The sequence below is a fragment of the Ischnura elegans genome, chromosome 6 (genome assembly GCF_921293095.1).
Source record: "Ischnura elegans chromosome 6, ioIscEleg1.1, whole genome shotgun sequence".
Classification (NCBI taxonomy): domain Eukaryota; kingdom Metazoa; phylum Arthropoda; class Insecta; order Odonata; family Coenagrionidae; genus Ischnura; species Ischnura elegans.
Genome location: NC_060251.1, coordinates 104,439,255 through 104,456,462, shown reverse-complemented (window position 1 = coordinate 104,456,462; position 17,208 = coordinate 104,439,255). Strand labels below are relative to the sequence as shown.

The 17,208-nt window shown below is 38.9% G+C and overlaps 1 protein-coding gene across 3 annotated transcripts in view; it reads right to left on the bottom strand.

Annotated features, from left to right (window-relative positions):
* LOC124161299 (afadin) overlaps window positions 1-17,208 on the bottom strand; it is a 510,930-nt gene that overhangs the window by 411,856 nt on the left and 81,866 nt on the right. For all 3 annotated transcript variants that reach the window (XM_046537605.1, XM_046537606.1, XM_046537607.1), the window contains exon 2: window positions 9,871-9,919. The gene's annotated coding sequence lies outside the window, so the exon portion shown is untranslated. The remainder of the gene's footprint in view (window positions 1-9,870; window positions 9,920-17,208) is intronic.

Genomic DNA, 17,208 nt, shown 5'->3' with positions numbered 1-17,208 from the left:
TTCTGAACTTCTTCCTCATGTAGGCCACATAATTGCGTTTAGTCTTAATCGACTTTTCGAGAAAAAGGTAGCAACTAGAAATACCAGGCCAATCAAAACAGCTTTCCTGATCCCCTTGTTTTGTTGTTCCAAAAAAAAAAACTACGGCAGTTAAATGAACGGTATTACATAACAAACGCACCATTACAGTCCGGTGGTGATCATATTGAAGTTGGGGGCGAATATGTTTTTTTAAGAAAGTAATCGTCAAGTTAATTACTAATTCTTATTCAAGATCACTTTAAAAGAGAACACAGAAGTACATTACGGTAAATACGGCAATACGGTAATAATTAATTAGTATATGTGCGCTTAATATTAACCGTATTTCATGTACAGCCCTTTCAATGCGGCCTGGCAGAACTTCAGAGTAAAGAACGTTATGTTGCATCCCATCCCAACAGTTCACTCTAACGATTCATGCTCAGCACTCCATACTGATGCTGTAATAAATTGAACTTGCTGTACTATTTCATAACCAAGGCCATACCATGGTGTTTAGTCTACTTAACTTCGCGCGTACAAACTAGAAATTATAAATATTGCGTTAGCCATTGATTTTGAGTCACAGCTTTCCATATTCCCACGAGTTATTTTTTAAGTTTTCTTGAATTAAAAAAACCGTGGTTTTATTTTTCCCGAAAAATAAAACTATGGCTGTAAGCTGAAAGGTATTGAGCAACATACGAGATCTTAGAGTCACGAATACGTAATACGAACATTTTGAGTCACAGCTCTCCAGATCCCCACCAGATTTTTTCCCGAACAATAAAACTACGGTTGTCAATTGAAAGCGTCAAAAAACGTCATACGAAATCGCCAGCGTCCAGTAAAGGTCATTACGATGGAAAGAGGGAGTTTACGTCTCAAGGAAGAAGGTTATTGCCAAGTTAATTATTTTTTTTCAAGTTCGAGGATTGGGCTTTGTTCTGGTGAGTGGCGGAAGACGTTTTCTCCCAAATTTTCCACCCATTTCGAGCACCACGGACCATTGCGAATGAGCGAAGGGATTTCATAACGTGGGAAGAATGCGAGGGAGGAACAGTGGCCGATCCCGAGATAGGGGGCGTGAGAAATTAATTGAGAGAAAAGGAAAGCCCGATTACGCATCACATATTACGACGGGTGTCGTAAAAACCTTTAGAAGGTCTCGTGGGAATCACAAACGAGATGGGAATGGAGCAAAAACTTGCACTAGGCTAAAACACATTTCATCGAAACAAAAACATTTTTAAGGCTATTATTGAGGAAATATTAATTTATTTATTAAGTACTCTGCCGATTAAGGTAGGGTGAATTAATCCCGAAAGTGCAGCTCCAGGCGTTATACGAACGCGCAAGCCTTTCCACCACGAAAAAGTTGTAGTCCAAGGGAAAAGTGAGGAAATATATATGCATAGTTTAACCAATTCCAACAGTCAATTTTTCTCAGGCTTTATTTAAAAAAAACTGATACCTTTCAATGTTGCGAAGATGACCTAGCGGTGCACCCCTTTTGAACCATGTATGTCAATTATAGCACTAAAATGCATAGTACTTTTTCATTACTTCTGCAAAGAATTACCATTAGGCTAAGTTACATTTTGTCTTAATCATATGATTCCTAGACCTCTTACCTTAAGAAACATTTTACAAAAGCTTAAAATTTAGCAGAGAGATATATGCACTGATTTTCTGCGCATTAGGGCTTAATAAATTAAAGTATTGAAAGAGCGAATGCAAAAGAGCCGATATATAACCTTATGTAACAGAAATAAGAGTGTCTATTAAAAAATAAAATGAAGAATGCTTGTGATAACTGCACGAGTCTATGGAATAAACTCATTGAGAAGGAAGCAGAATATTATTAAAAAATAACTTCGTTCACATTCTGGAACGTATCCTATGTGAAACCTATCATGATTAAACTATGAGGCAACCTAAATTATAATTTTTACCCACTAACTCTGAACAACTCAACACTAAAACTTTCGAAGAAATATCACCTCAAGGCAAACGTCGGGAATTTTCCACCAAAAATTATTTATGTCGTTCGGGATTAGTCCTAATAGGGAGCAGCAGCGTGGGCCAAGGGCGACAATTGGCCGACGAGGAAAACTTTGGTACCGCACTCCAGACCCACTTATTAAAAGAGGAAGATATCCAAGGGCGAGGTCACGGCAGCTCAACCTGTCGGCGACTCTCACACACCCTCCACCACAACAATCCCACCCCATTCCACCAACCCTGACTCCTGAAACTGTCGTGGGAATGGGCCGACCATGGCCACACGCCCTCCTCCAAGGGCATACATATCTTTCTCCAGCACCACAATGTATTTTGCAGGTTACCTAAGAGAATATGATGAGGACGCATCACTCCATCTTTTTACGTGAAATGTAGCTTTTATATAACTTTCGTTATAGCCTTGAACTTTTCATGGAATATTGAGTAGGTACTTTTCTTTATTACCCAATATCCCAAATTGGAAAACTTTTCCTCAGTATTTTCCCAGATTTAATAGTATTGAATATATTATGATTTGGTTCTTTCCTGGCATATAGCGCTAGAGAAGTGACTGCAGAATAAACTGACTTTCCACCGAATGAACTAGTTGGATGACGTTTCTGAAGCAACTACTACCGCCGTAAAGTTTGCCAACAACTATCAAGCTTCGTAAAAATATCGAAAATATTTCACAGTACTTCAGCATTACAACAAAGGAAATAAACACGAGTCTACTGTTTAATAATATTTATTATTCAAGTATTCTCCCAATTAAGGTAGATTTACATGGATTATTTAAGACGTATTTTAGCGATCTCCCCTTCTATTCAATTCACAATAAGGCCTACTCCTTTTCATTCCATCAAAAAATCCTATTCCCTTCCTTCCTCTCCCTCGTTTACCCTAAATTCTACCTTCTAACACTGTTTTCAACATCCCATCCCCGCTCAGTATTCTTTGATAGCCTTCGTGAAGGAATGACATAGGCGGAGTTGGTGGGGGGGGGGGGGGTCACGTGCCCCCCCAGACGCTTAAAAAACTAGACAAGATTTTTAATACGGTTATCATTACGTTCGTTTTATTTTGTGTATTACGGAGTCCCAAACATTAATTAAATATTAATTACTTTCACATCGAAACGATGAGAATATTTTCTACAGTAATTGTTGTATTTTTTTTATCTCCAATACGAGAAGACCAGTCACACCTTTGTGGCCCCTCCCCCTCCCCCATGAAAAAAATCATGGATTCGCTCCTGAGGAATAACATAAGCTTACTTATTCTTAATATGGAGTAAAAATTTTAGTATAATAAAATGCATGAATAAACAAGAGCAATAATAATAAGAACAATAGAGAATAAATTGCTGGAATATGAGAAACACCTAAAAACTTATGCATGGAGTTACGATGTTCTTCATTGGCAGCTGTGGTGCAAATGTTCAGGCAAACTTAAGTTTATGCGATGATGCAATAAACTTTCTATTATATGCTATTAGCATTGATGTCAAAGGTTATACAAAATGACGCAAATGGAATAAATTGTACGTAATAATTTACAATAATATATGCTTATACATTTTTCTACTCCATGAATGCATGCACACACATTAATATACTGAAATACGGATTATACGTGCATGAGTGACTAATCCTACATGATATATGAGTCTATTCTGCAGTAATTCGACTCGCATAGCGATAAAATGCAGCCCACACAATATAATACCGCCGACTTTATCAATCTCCAGCCGCCAGTACCACGAGTGCTTGGGGGTGACGTCAACAGATAAAGACAATGTTGCAATGAGGAAATCCACACCAGTTAGACATATGAGTGTGCAGAGGAATGCCGCCTTATCAAGAAGAGCAAACCCAAAACCGAGGATATTGAATCATGGGCCTTCATGAGAGACAGAATCTCATCAGCACCACACTCGCTCGACTCGCGAAAATTTCCGTTGCCGAGGGCAACAGATACGAGACTCATTCTGACAGATACAAGATTCGTTGTGGATTTTTTAATTGTTGAATCAGCGTATCTTGCTATGAAGCATCTGCGGTTTATGTGATAGAGATATTAAAATTTTTAAAATAAATTTCAGATATTTCTCAACTATTTCGACTCAAATGTTGCCCTCACTAATTACAAATTTTTCATACAAACCTATTAAAAAATCAATTATTAATAATTAGACCATGAAAAAATTAACAAGTAATGACGGGTGCTCCCCCGTTAAGGTTAATTATACGTAAAAAATGGCCGAATTACCTTCACACCCAATCTATCTTTCTTCATCCCATCAAGTATTCACCTTCATAAAAGATTACTCTCCATTATTCATGGATACTAATTCTTTAATTTGGTTCTTCTTGAGACTCTTAATTTGACCGCTGAAGAGATATCTAGGGTTTCTAAGAATACGTGGCAGTAATGCGAGTCAATAGTTAAGTTTCTGACAAAACTCTCCAGACATCCGACTAGTTTTAATTTTTTTTAATTTCACGCAGGGTTAAAATATACTCATTCAATGAAGCAATACTGATTGCAGAACACGGAGGGGAGGTTGAGTTTCTATTAACTAATGAAAGCACGAAAGTAAAATCTTTCACTTAGTTAAGTGAACCATTCAACTCAACTATTGAATGTTGTGGACTAATATCAGGACATTGGTTCCTAATTTTCTCAAAGTCGGATAAAATCAACTACTACCACCAGCGCCCCAAAGTAAAAAAAAAATTCGAAAAATCAGGCGGATATGGGGAAACTAACGCCTAAGGAGACGAAAGCATAATAAATACGGCCGTTCCAGTAAAAACCAACAATGAATATACATTTCAGCATTCTGCAAACGATATCTGTTGATAATTTAATCAAATTTATGCCTTACCGGTGCAAGGAAATCGAAAAAAATTACCAGTGTAGACAACTCGCATGACACCTACTCCGCCGTGAACCCTACCCCTACCTGCCGAAGCATATTTCTGACTACGTACCGGTAAGATTGTAGTTTTACAACAACTACTGGCATCAATAGAAAACAACTACTTATGCGTATGATTTCGAAGCCTTCCGTGTGAACGCGGTGAAATAAATATAAATGAAATGCCTCGAGAAAAAAATTCCCCCGGACCGGGGCACTGCGCAATAGTCCGCGCAGTGCCCTGGAAATCCAAATGTCCGTAGTTCGATTCCCGGTCCACGTAAATTTTTCTCATGAAAATTCTTTATAAATAATTAAATACAATATAAATTTATATGAACAATTACCGCTTATTAGAGGGGAAATATTTACTGTTCCAGTGAAAAGTGGCCGCTGAATAGTGGTAATCGTTTGGGTAGCACCGTAGATTGAAAAACAGACTAAACCTTTTAGATAAATTCAAGAGCAGTGTCTTTTCCAACGAAGTTAATCATATCTTACAAACGCCAACATACTACGGAAGATCAGATCATACAAATGTAATAAGAGAGATAGACTGTAGAACAGACAGATTCAGAATATCTTTTTGTCCACGATCAATAAGAGGTTATAACGGCAGCGTTAGCACTCCCAAATAGATTAGATGACTTGTAGTGTAGCCTAGTAACTTATGTAAAACTTAATGCATGTTTCTGAATTTTATTATTATTTCTAACTGCGTGAGGTAGTATAATGTTTTAGTATGCGTGACGTTTTTTGGACCGTTTGGTGATCATGTGGGAGTCCAATTGAATGCTGGTGATTGATGACCCCCTGCCAAACACCCTAGAGGAGTCTCGCAGGGTATTTTGTACATATAGGTTTCACTGTACTTCCAAAACATCCACCCCAACAATATCTCACCACGCATCCCACACTTGGGACAGAAAGAGGAAGGAGGGTGAGGGTGCGAAGGCATCATGTACATAAGTACATTTCCCGCATTGTCGCCTCCCTTCCCACCAATTGTGTTCGCTCGTCCGGAGAGAGAGAGAGCCCATCTGTTGCTTTGATCTGTTGCCCTGGCTACGCCCCCGTCCCCATTCAAAATCTGCCTCCCGCAATGAAGAAGGGGAGCGAGTTCAGAAAGGGAGCACAATGCCAGCTAAAAGTGCCACTTCCGGTTCGTCTCTCACACGAGACCACAGAGATCCAGCAATTAGGGAGGATGAAATCCTCGAATTGCTGGATCACACCCAGTCAAATTGCCACAAACTTCCTCATTAAGACCGTGAACAATTTTATGGCGACCTCAGAGGTGAAAAGTATAGCCGCGACTGAAAAATTCGAATCAGCCAAGTCAAAAACTGATTTTAATGCTGTTTTTTTTCCTACTTATGCCGTTGAGATAATGGAAGGTAGTCTCGTGTGCATGGTTAGATCCAGTGGCGTAACTATGGGGGGGGATGAGGGGATAGATCCCTCCCCCCCCCCCAAAGCCTCAGAGCAATAAAAATAATATTCATAAATATTGTCTAGTTTTGACTCACAGTAAATTTTATCGTAACCTTTTAATGAAACCAAAATTTTTAGTGTTAAAATTATGTAAAATGTATTTGCAGGCATTTCATTTTTCCAAAATTTTCCTAATGAGAGGGGATGGGGAGGTCGCCCTTCCCCATCCCCTCTCTTCTCCCCAAAGCATATTCCTAGTTACGCCACTGGTTAGAACAACGACAACAATAGACGAAGTCAAACTGCCGTTAAGTTAAAGAGACAGTCCTTAAGCTTAGTAAGCTTTTGTTAACTTGGAGTGATTACGAAAAGGAAACGATAAAAGGAGTCTACTAGTTCACAGCTTAAAACGCCGCACTTAACGGATTGACCTGATAGAACGATATCCATCATTATCTTCAAAAAAGGTTGTTAAATGTTTAAACAATCACAACTCGGAGGAAACTTTATGCACGAAAGAAGGAACGCTTACATATTTCCTTAAAAAAACACGCGATAATTAAACTCGAGGAAAAAAACAATAAATAGACAACTAAGTACTTATAGTGCACGCACCAATCCAATATTACTCCAAAACAATTGCTTAAATACCTGATGCACAACCCGAACATGCCGCATTGCGGTGAAACTAGTGTTACAATGAATTAATTTTTTTTTTTGAGAAGTAAAAATAAAAAAAATTAAATTTTACCCTATTTCGCATTTAAATACATGTTAATCGTGATAACATAGTGTTTTAAGCTTCAATATCATGACAGAACGAAGACTAATTAACAAGATGTATACTGTGACCTAACCAAAAAACAAAACCACAAAGTAGAGCAGGGGTTCGGTCAGTAAAGAGAAGAATGAGCGATGGAGCTCGACAAGATTGATGCCCTTAGCCGTGAGAAAATCCAACTTTTGGCTGTGGGGAGACAAGACGCTTTCCCTCACCAGTCTGCGGTTTATACGGAATGACCGAAGCCAGAAAATGGATTAGCCCCCGCTTGCACGAGTGGTATCACCACATCGGTAGCATACGAAGAAATTTGTTACAGGCAAACAAATTGGATAACACGGACAACAATTGTAGCCCACACGCAGTTAGTTATTCCTAAGTAGGGGGAGAAATAAATGAGAAAAAAGCCAAAATACAATTAGAAGCTACTGTAGCCGAAAAAGAGTTCTCTGCGAAGTTTCTATAAATGAGCCACTTAAACTAAAGTAAATGGAATCAAAAGTAGAGATAAAGTAGAATAAAAATCTTGGAGAACTTCGAAGAATGTTGTAAAAAAATGTGGAGGACTTACTTAGTGACACATTATACAAACGCTGACTATGCAAAAATGAAGACGTAACCCCAAAATTTGCTAAGCCATGAGTGAAGTCGACAAAAAAGACGGATCATGATCCATGAAATGACAAATTTAGAAAAAAATAATTAAAAAATAAGTTCAATTTGGTCTAAATACCATAAAATCTTGAAAGAAAAATGGGGAGAAGAGTTAGATCTTCAAGTTCGTCGGTAAATACAGGTGTCCTCAACATAATTTACCATGTTTTGAGAAGAATGAAGCTGCTTGAAATTTTAATGAGGAAATTCATCATTTAACAAAATTATCCCAAGCCTAAAACAGCGCCTTCACAAATAAGATGCGTAAATCGCACCGTCTAACATAAAGCACATCCAATCGCCAAAAAAAATGAAAAATAGACTAGTAAAATCGATATTGGAAAGAATTTAAGACAAGGCGTGGTGGCGTACCCAGGTCGGTGTTCTCTTTAGAATTCGCCGCATTTGGAAGGATAGGGTTGTGGTGGAAGGGCGGGAAGGCAGGCGTGAACAAAGCATTTCCCTCGTCCCATTTCAGCATCCCCTTCCCCAGACAGCTTTCGAGCACTCAGCTGGAGTGAGGCAGACAGAATAGAGATAGAGGCGCTTACAAAAGGGTTGAAAACGCATGGGAAGACAATGGGGCGAGACGTGGAGACAACAGCAACAGAAACCGCCAGTTAGGCAGGAGGTGGTAGGGAAAGGGGCCTTTGAAAAGGAGAAGGGGCGTAGCGTGTTCCGATTGTAATAGTCCCCACGACGAGGCGATGGACTCAATTAAATGAGCGGGGGTGCAGCATCGTTTCCACGGGGATACGAAACAATGCTCCAGGGAACAGAGTGGGGACGATCGGAAAACTCGACGACAAGCCAGGAGAGAGCCATTTTAAAGCACTGAACAGTAATGCGGGTAAAAAGAAGAGCTTTCCAGGCGAAGAGAAAGAAGAAATCAGTCACATGCAGCTCTTTCTCCATTAAAAGGAGAAACTTATTAACGTTTCCCGCCTTCTCAGCCAATAATCCTCGTCAATATTAAATCTAGAAGCCCTGAACAGTACAGCGCGTAAAAAAATAAGAGCTTTCAAAGCGAAAAGAAAGAAGAAAGTACTCAAACACAGCTCCTTCTCAATCAACAAGAGAAACTTATTAGCGTATCTCGCCTTCTCATCCCATAATTCTCGTCAATATTAAATTTAGAATCATTGAACAGAATAGCGCGTAAAAAAGAGCTTTCCAGGCGAAGGGAAAGAAGAATGAACTCAAATGCAGCGACTTCCCGAGTAAATGAAGAAACTAATTAGGTTCCTTTCCTTCTAAGCCGATAATACTCGTCAATATAAAATTGCTCCTTGGGCTGAAATTGATTTTGATTAATTGCGAAAGTACAATTACTTCGCAGCGAAGATTCTGTGTTCAGGGCGCTTTTTAGGGGCTTCTTATAATTGGGTATTATTCTTCATCACCATTCCGGAAGAAAGCAGCCGCTGCAATTACCGATAGATGAAAAGGTTTCCTGTAAAGGAAAATAGCTGACGATGTTATATCATTTACTTCCCCAACAACGTGACAGGAGAAGGCATCCGGCCCGAAATTCGAAATTGGATCGTATTAAACCGACTGAGAGAACCAAAGGTACAGGAATTTAGTCGTGAAACTGTCTTTCCTCGACGTAATGAAACCAGAACGTCTATATCAGGAGTAGCGTTACAAAGGAAGCCCCGTCATTCTTAACTTTTCCGCATTTTTCCACATTTAACAAGTAGCACCCCCAATTAAATGCTTAGGTAAGATACTCAGAAATTTTCCTAAATTATGATGAGGCACTAAATAAGGATTTCCTGAATCTATACTGAACAGAGTGTAGGAAAAAGAAATATAAATACGTACAAAGGTACTCGGGAGGCTGGGATGTGGATGATAAAATAAAAAAACCACCTTTGGTGTAAACAGAAACTAAAATTAACTGTCGCCACAAGATTATGAAATCAAAGCTTAGAATTAAAATGTTGGAAACATATACACAAAGGGGGAATGCATATAGGGCACTATCAATAAATATGTGAATGAAGTGGTTTAACTACATTGGATTCTTTACATAATTTGAAGCTCTTACCTTTCCACAATATTCCCGTTACATCGGCGGAAGAACCACTGTCAGGAATCTGTAAAATAATGAATTAACGAATCAATAAATATGGTCACATATGAAATTCAGTTCAGACACAAAGTTTAATATACATCCTTGAAGCTACACTACTGTTAATATTTCGACAATTTTTATTGTTTCCCTTGGATCACGAATGCATCACGGTGGTCTACTTACGAGAGCACAGAGCGTGATAGCAAACCAGGAGTAAAAATAAGGAAATACCACATTACATAAAGAGTACAAACATAAATCAAAACGATACAAATGAAATTCACGGTCCTTGCGCTCTGCATAATGCGAAACACCATTGTACGCAAAACATTCATCATTTCTAAGGATAGTGCACTCACACTCTAGAGAGAGAAAAATGAATATTCATACCTTACGTAAAAAACTTCACTACACAGTAATTTAAGAATTTAACTGCGGCAAGTTGCGGGACATTATCATATTCCGCGGGCAGTATTCCCAAAAAATCTCAATAATTACCGCCAATTACGTATCTCAACAATAGGAATACATTTCTCGATCCAGTTTATGTCGATACATCTTTTATATTTTCGAATTTTCATCGAAAATTCTATAAAACGCAATAGTTTCCGCAATTCCAACCACTTAAGAGGACGTGCTGAAGTTGAAATCGATGGGATTGAATTAAAAATTGGAAATGTACAAAGGCTTTTTCTCCATGCAATGCTTCTTTCAGCATTCTACCTTCGAAGAGAAAGATAGGTACTTCCACCATCAATTTCTTCCGAAGGTTTTCGTGATGACGCAGCGTACCCTTTGATTGTTTTTCGAGATTCGTCCGAGCTACCGTCATGGTGATGGCCTGAGGACGCCTGCATCAGAGGCGTAGAAACGTCGCCTTCATCATGATGAGATTGCGGACGAAATTTATAAACCACTCCATTAGTTACTTTTACAATGGGGTTAAGCAAAGAATAAAATAAACTAGGAAATAATAAACACGGAAAAAAGAGGAACACATAATCCTAAGGATGACTCACGTTATTTTACTCGAAATGAGCCACAAAAAAGAAATTTTGACAGCATTTCAAGAAACACCAGCTCTATTCTTCTTATTTCCGACAATTACTCTGCTCGAAAGCGTTCCACCGCCTCGACGTCAGTCTAGGAAGAATTTTGATCTGGTAAGTAGAGCACGAAGATGCGAAAAAAGAGCACAGAGGAATCCATTCAAACGAAGTGGATTCTTCCTATTCTTGGCAGACAAAGAGCCGGAAAAGAATCCCTCCGTCGCCCCCGTGTACACACGCCACTTGTCCGACAATTTTAGAAATTCCATACTTGTACAATAAGACTTTCCCATACGCAACATCGCAAATATACTTGCTCTATACATAAGATGTTTACCTACCAATGACTTTTTTAAAAACTCAGTAACAGTAAAATTCAAATTCAGATGACCTGCAACGCAACTTTTATCCCTGCTTAAAAATTAAATTTAATCCCGACCAATATATATGAATTTGAAGACATATCTCTATTCAGGTTCATCATTTGAAATGGAAAAGCTGTCATATAACTGAGATGAAATTCGTAAGCGTTATTTACCACCAATAAGATACAGAAGGAATTAGAATGTCGTATCATAATTAAAATGACAAGGATTGTAGCTTATGTTGCAATACTAATAAAGGGCCCCTTATAATAAACCATTTGTTACTCGAGAAGTCACGATTTTTAGCTGTAATATGCAATAATTAGACATACGCAGTCTATAATACCTAATCCCAACTATGACACGAATTTAAAAGGTCATTCTCATTAAAACGACAAAAAGAATCGGAAGAAAGGAAAAACATTGCGAAATGAAACCTTATGAGAAATGGAATCTGCCCAACGACTTAAATCTATGTGAAGATCAAATTCCTCTCTGTCACTGTAGAGAATCTAAATGATTAGTAAAAGAAAGGAGTTTCATAGTAATTAAATCGGAGAGAAATGTCGAATAAAAAGCACAAAAAAATTGGAACTTTCTACGAATTGATGTGAAATTTCCATAAACCTTTCCATACGAGAGTCAAAGTGGCACGTGAAAAGACATCACCGCGGTAGGAGCTGAATAAAGGAAAGCCCAAAATTACTGAAATAAAAGAGATGATCCCTGCGTGTCTTTCTTCTCGTGGGTTTTCCTGAAGCATCGATGACTCATTCCCGCCACGGGGTTAAATACATAAATACTAGGGATGAGAAATATCAAAGATCCATGAGAGCCGCAGCTGGTACGCACACCTCAGATCCTCAGGGGTGATTTTAAGGGCCACACAAGGGGTATGTGGAAGCCCTGGGGAGAGCAAGAAGGAAAGGAAAGGGGAGTGGAATGAAGCCATCGCACGAGGCGACGAAGGCAAGAGACAAATGAGAAGAGGCGCGCGCGAGAGAGACCGCTTTTAAAAAAAAATTGAGAAACGAAAAGAAGAAATCTTTCCCGCGGGATCAGCGCCCCACTCTTTCTCGCGAGCGAACTAACATTACTGACGAAAAAAAAGAACAGGATCACCCTAACTTCCCCGTCCTTGTTTCCTTCTTCCCGGCGTGTTTACATAAGGCCATTAATGTTTCACGAAGCGGCAGCGAGGGGGGCAACTCCTTGTCACTCGCGAAAATATGAAAGAATAGCGTGAATTTCAAAAGCCAAGGAGGGAACCCTGCCCTTGGTATCAACAAAGGAAAAAAGACGGTCTCCTTAATTTAACCGACGGACCGCGGGCGTTTCAACGCACGTCGCAGGGCACGCGCGTGGGAGTTTCTTTTCCAACGCTTTTCTCATTTTAAAAAGAAGACGTCAGTCGAGCGGCCACGGTGTTTTTTTTATACTTTTTCTTCCCTTCCCCAAACTCTCTCCCTCTTTCTCCATTAATACGGAAACGAGGTCCATTGTGGGAAGGTGGGGGTTTTTAGAATGAAGGGTGAGATCAGTTGAATGGCTCAGGATCGTTTTACTCCTCTCTTTCTGCACCCTCCACAAGACTCAATGTGTCAGACATCGCTCTCCCCCCCCCCCCCAGACTTGCACATACACACACACACTAAAGAACCTTTCATCCGGCGAGCATAAAACAGGCTCCATTCCCGCCCCTTACTTCCCCTTCCGCACAACGAAATAAATCCGCCTCAACAGTCTCGAGGGCAGACCCCGCTCTCTCGGGAATAGAGAAAAAGGAAATGAAAATTGTTATTTTCCCTTCTTCCTTTATAAAGCGCTCCTTTCCTGAAAAGACTCGACTCGGTAAGCCTTGAGCTCGGGCAAATAAATACATGCGTGAGTTTGGGTCGCAAACAGATACAAAAGAGGGGACAAATGATCTTTTTATCCGGTATCTTATCCCTATTCGGTGAGCGACAAAAATGATTTATCCAATGTAGCATCTCGTACTTAAGACAATATGCGAATACGCACATGCAACTTTTAAAAAGGATAAACAAGTGATAGGACTGTTCCCCTTTCTTGTTTCCCTATCTAGTTCTCCTTTCTCGTATAAGCAAATCTCACGACAAACAAAAGCCATGCAAATACGACTGGTTCTGAAGAGCAATCGGTAGCAAAATATACACACAAATATTCTTGGGGCAAACGGTTTCATGAAGATGAGAAGGAAATCGAAGCGTGAAAGAGAAAAACTAGTGCCATTTTTTGAAAGAATAAAATATATATATATATATTTTATAAGTAAAATTTTTAGTATTAATGAAAACACCATATGAGCTGTTCGCGTTAGATTAAACATAGCAATCAGCTCTCTATAGGTATCTTCCCCTAAAATAGACTCTACCTACTATCAGTGGAAATTACTTTTGACAAAAAGCAATGAGTTAAGATTGTAATGACGTTTATTTCGCTTACAACAGTTTCAAACGGCAAGTTAATGTGTACCATGTGTTTGGGAAAGTAATGCTGGACCTGCACGGAACGGAAGATAAAATATTAGCTGTCCTCAGTGCGGTTTCAACACTTTTCGAGTAGCTGTAATTTATTTTAAAATATGCCAATACCTTTATTTACGCTGCATCTACGTCGAGTAACAAAATTCTATAATTAAAGTCACGAGCAGTAATTTATAAACTCAAAACAAATCGAGAGCATAAGGCTAAAAATTCGTTTTCCACCCCTAATTATAACTCTAAGGACAACTTTTTGCTTAAGGAGTATTTCTACAGCCAAAAACGTTTTTGTTCAAGTATTTAGGACAACTAGATAATAAGTGACGGCCCAAATGGCTTTTCTAAAAGAACACGACCACGAACATGCAAATCCCATATCTTTCGAGAAATGGATGACTCACAACGACGGTTGTAAGACGATCAAGACGATTAACACCGGTTGTTTGATATGACCTGATTGGAAGATTTTTTCATTCATGCATTCGGTATAATCTAAAAGCCTTTACTTGCATTTTGCAATCTAAAGAAAAAGGGGGTATCATGCTTGTACAAACTTTAAAGGGAATCCAGCCAGAATTCCACAAACATTTACGTTTTATCAGTCATTTTCATAGAATACGCACCAAATTCTCTTTTCATGGATAGTCTTTTCCATCGTTCCCGAAAAAATTCTCAAACACCCATTAAATCTTTTCACCCCTACCCTTTCATTTACACCAGCCCTTTATGAATTGCACAAAGAAATGAATCCCTCTGTAAACTTTACGATGAGAGAACCCCCATGTAATATCCCACACTTTTCCTGCAGGGCCACACGTACACTCATTACGTAAAATTTCCTCAGGCCATGCCTTTGCAAAGTTCTTCACAGAAAAAGAAGTTAAACAACGCATTCCGAAGATGCAAGCAAGGTAAGAGTTACCAAATATTCCTGGCAAAAGAACCTTTTTCCGTGGAAGTGATTTTTGTACCTCCTGTCAAGTACCCTCACTACCCTGAAAATAAACATATAACATGGTGGGAATGCATATAGCGATATTGTTTGCATTAACGACGATTTTTTCCTGCAATGCAAAAAAAATAAAAAAGGATAATATCCGCAGCCAAGCAAATCATATTCCAACCATATTCAAATACAAATTGTAAATCAGTATGAACGATTTTCTTTGAGGCTTCTTTGAATATGATAACGGTATTTTGCTTCACAATCAAGAGCTTGAATATCTGTCCTTGGTCATAGGTAGATTGACTCTTAATTACCAACTTTTGAAATTCATTGCCATTTGAATAGAATGTGGAAAAGTCCATAATGGCAGATGTCCGAAATCCGTGGGCAGTCCGCGACCCGCACAGTAATTGTCAGTCAATAATTTAGAAACGTAAGATCAGGAATGAGCAAATTTTAATGACACATTAATTAAATATATTACGTTTCTCCATTAAGTACACAGTACCACAGTCAAATACAAGTGCTTACACAAGTTCATAAAAAAATTGTCATGACACTCATTACCAGAGGACGCTATCGGAGTAAACTGTCGCAACGTCAGCATACGGCGAAATCTGACCCGACTAGCAGCCCTAGAGCGTTTCAGCCAGCTTACCCAACGGGACATTACATTCACTACACACATATGGAATCATCGTATAAAAACCTATTCCCCGTGACTAGGATGTAGCCTAAAGGAAGGGGTGAGAGCCACATAGAAGGAAAATACAAATTTTGGATTTCATGAATGGACACAAAATACCTACAACTTGAAAAATACACACAAATGTTTAATAAAAATAAACAGGTAAAAGTTACACGTGAATGGGCCATCGATAAGACGCACTGCTCAAGGACCAAGCAATCGATTGGTAAAATATATACGACCAGAGAGAAGACAGATCTGGCCTCTGCTATATTTATAATCGTGCTCATTTTATTATCGCTTCGAATTCTTTCGGAGCACTCCTTGAAAGAGGAATGGATGGACCAGATGGAGGGGTTCTGGGTTTACTACGAGGCCGCCGTTCCGCCGCCACTGGTCACTCGCGGCTTAAAAATATACTCGCGGCCATTACCAAGGAAGCGTCCACGAACTGACTCTACACCTCCCCCCCCCCCCTTATCCCATGCAGAAAAGTTCCGCCCTCCCAACTTCACAGACAGAGACTGCCCAGTCTCCTCCACACTACCCGCCCCCTATAGCGGAGGAAGTTCAATAAACACGGAGGCGCACACTACTAAATAGCGGGAACAAAAATAGAAAAGGAGACGGGGCCACGTGAGAGCGCTAGAGCGAGGTGAGACCCCTCTTGAACAGGGTTTCTCAACCTTTTCCCATCCCTCGGACCCCTTCAAAAATGAATTTAAAGTCATGGACCCCTAATTATTATCTTATAACGCAATAGCTAACATTATCAAAGGTAAATTTCACCGAAGTACAAAACTTGATAATCTCCAGATGAATTTCCATAATTCGTGCTTCTACCACTCGAACTTTCACTGAAATAAGGTAAAATACAACCCCATCAAAGAGTTAATTTTAATCAAAGTAAAAGTTTTTTTTTAACGTAAAGCTTTCATTGCAAAACTTCGATGGGCTTCTCGGTCGACAAATTTCAATTAAGTTAAGAAATAATTACGCTTAAGTTATAGGAGATAACTTTCAGCCAAATAATTATATTACCCACTAAGTAACTGCCATAACGAAAAATTAGTAACCCCAAATTTCACGCAAAATTATGTAGTGCCTCTATACATAATCGTTTACGCCATGAAGTTGCCTTGTATCCCACATTTCTGCTCAGTGGTTTTACGCTCTATCTGATGGGGTTGCGTAATCATTTTAATAAATAAAAGATCGAAAGTAAAAGAAAAAATCTTTGTTGTCCAACAATATTATTGCCTATGGTATTATTATAGCGCATCGGTGTCAATGTAAGACACAAAATGATGGCACTGAAGTGTTGAAACGCATAATAATAAGAAACAATTAAGTATGGAAAATTTTCATTCTTTCAGCTGAATTTTAAATTTCCCATCAACCTTAACACATATCATAAATACAATCATTTAACACCAATTAGAAGTGAATTTTCATTCGTAGGACCTGGAAAAATACTTGTATAATACCGAGGTCGTAGGTACTCTTTGCGTGCGTGAAATTTATGGAGTGACAACATGAATAGAAATAAGTCTTTAAATCTAATAGAATAAAGTCTTTAAACGTTTGGTAGCATAAAAAAATGACAAATTTTGTCTGTTTCAAAAGGATGAAAAATTGGTGGGACCACAATTCCTTAATTTTTTACTCTGCGGGAAGGCCACTTCCAGAATTGGCTTCACTGAGTGAATGGAACATAATTGGTAAGCTAGCGGCAATTGATGCAACACACACGTACATA